The 2337-nt window shown below is 46.3% G+C and overlaps 1 pseudogene; it reads left to right on the top strand.

The window, feature by feature from the left end:
* Window positions 1-1047: 1047 nt before the first annotated feature.
* On the top strand, window positions 1048-1658 carry LOC127668396 (protein lin-28 homolog A-like; annotated as a pseudogene).
* The last annotated feature ends 679 nt before the right edge of the window (window positions 1659-2337 follow it).

Raw genomic sequence — 2337 nt, 5'->3', positions numbered from 1 at the left:
TAGAGAAGCCAATTTGAAACTATGTAACTTCATGGTGGATCTTACAATTGCATTATAAATTATATTTTTGTGTATCTGTCCACAAAAACAAATGAAAACCGACAAGGATTTGGCACTAGAAAAATAATTAACTTGCATGATTCATATTAATTCCTTATATTCAGTCCTTCCACGTTGCCTAATATTTGTTCTTTTTTCTTCTCCTTATTCATATATTTGTGTGTGTGTATGTGTGTGTGTGTATTTGTGTATGTATGCATATTAGGCTGTGATACACATGAGGAAGAACATGTCTTTCTTTTTTCTTTTTTCTTTCTTTATGACTCTTTATTTCTTTATTTCCTATTTGTCTTTCTTTCTGGGAATGTATACTCACTCAATATTATATATTATTATTCCACAAATCTCCTGCAAAATATTTTAGTAATATTTAGTGAAAGTATTTAGTAATTGAGGAAACACAGATGACACGGAGAACAGGTAAAAAGAAGAGGAAACTTTGTGAGTTGAGCAGGAACCAAAGACAAGCCATTTTATCACTTTGATACTCATTGAACAGATTAATGTCCTAAGACAAAGATTCCCTCACATCTGAGCATTTCTATGTAAACTTTCAACGTTCAGTTAAGAGATTCTGCTGTATCTGTGTGTGCTTGTGCGTGTATGCAAAGCTCACACAGCCTGTAAATTAGTCCTTCCCTTGTTCTGCAACAATACAACGACCAACACAAACAGAAGCAGATGAAGTAAGATTGTCTTTAATAATTTATCAAAACTGAGCCCAGAGAACACAGGACACCATGAAGTTTTTAGTGACAGGTTGGTATGGTGACATTCTGGAATTTTTCTATGTGAAATCATTTTTAACGCAGAATTAATTTTTTGACATAAAGAAATAAGACTTATAAACTCCTTTAAAATTGTTCTGTCGGTGTGGGGAAGATGTAGCAGCCTCTACTCTGAACACCCCCCCCCTTTGCCTGAGGACTTCTCAGGGGCTAGCACCTGCCCGACCTGCGGCCCTGGCCACAGGCTCAGCTGATGACCATGGGCTCAGTGTCTAAGCAGCAGTTTGCAGGTGACTGCGCCAAGGCAGCGAAGAAGGCACAAGAGGAGGTGCTGTCTGACTCTGCTCGAGCTGCAGAGGGGCCTCAGCTGCTGCATGGGGTTCAAGGTGAGCATGGGGTTCGGCTTCCCATCCATGACTGCCCGCGCTGGGGTCTCGCTCAAGCCCCGGTGGACGTCTTTGTGCACCAGAGCAGGCTGCACATGGAAGGTTCCCGAAGCCTCAAGGAGGGCGAGGCGGTGGAGTTCACCTTTAAGAAGTCTGCCAAGGGTCTGGAATCCATGCCTGTCACTGGCCCCGATGGCCTGCTCTGTATTGAGAGTGAGCAGCGGCCAAAGGGGAGGAGCCTGCAGAAGCGAAGGTCCAAAGGGGACAGGAGCTACAACTGTGGTGGGCTAGACCAACATGCCAAGGAATGCAGCTGCCACCCCAGCCCAAGAAGTGCCACTTTTGCCAAAGCATCAACCATAGGGTAGCCTCCTGTCCACTGAAGGCCCAGCAGGACCCCAGTTCTCAGGGAAAGCCTGCCTACTTCCCGGAGGAAGAGGAAGAGATCCAGAGCCCTGCCCTGCTCTCAGAATCCCAGAATTGAAGCCCAGGAGTCGGGTTATTCTCTGGCTAATGGGGAGTTTCAGGGAGGAGGCATCAATCGGCAGAGTGGAAAAAGTGGGGCTAAGGGGGGTTGTGTGGGTAGCTTGCACTGCAGTGTCTCAGGCCGGGTTCCCAATATCACCCTGTCTTTCCTTGGAGGCAGGGAAAGAGTGAGGCAAAGGAACTCCTACCAGGCTCTATCTCAAAGCAAGTGAAGGCTTTTGTGGGTGAGCCACCCTAGAACCTGCATGCTTTATCTGAGGCTTGGCCAAGTGACTGGGATAGAGAAGTTCTTCTTTTGTAGAAGGCTGTGTGATATTTCCACGTGCCAGACAGGATGGGAAACAAGTGTCAAACCAAGATTCATGACCCTCCAAGCTACTGTGTTCTGTGGAAGGGACTCCCAGGAGCAAGGCGAGGCTATTTTCACACTGTGCTTACTCATAACCCAGTCCTGCCATGTTGTGCTGGGAACGATGTCTAGCAATGGGTTGTGATGACAGGAAAGGAGGGTGGTTGGGGGGGACAACTGCAGACCTGCTGCTCCCACCCCACTCCCAGCCCTCTCTGGGCCAATGAGATTTTAATTTATTTATTCCCTTGGCTCCCACTTTCTCCAGGATGCCAACTGCACTATCTACATGCGAATGACATATCTTGTGTGTTTTGCTTTGTTTTTC

Source organism: Apodemus sylvaticus, chromosome 18, assembly GCF_947179515.1.
Source record: "Apodemus sylvaticus chromosome 18, mApoSyl1.1, whole genome shotgun sequence".
NCBI classification, from domain to species: Eukaryota; Metazoa; Chordata; class Mammalia; order Rodentia; family Muridae; genus Apodemus; species Apodemus sylvaticus.
This window is presented reverse-complemented; position numbering and strand designations above follow the sequence as displayed.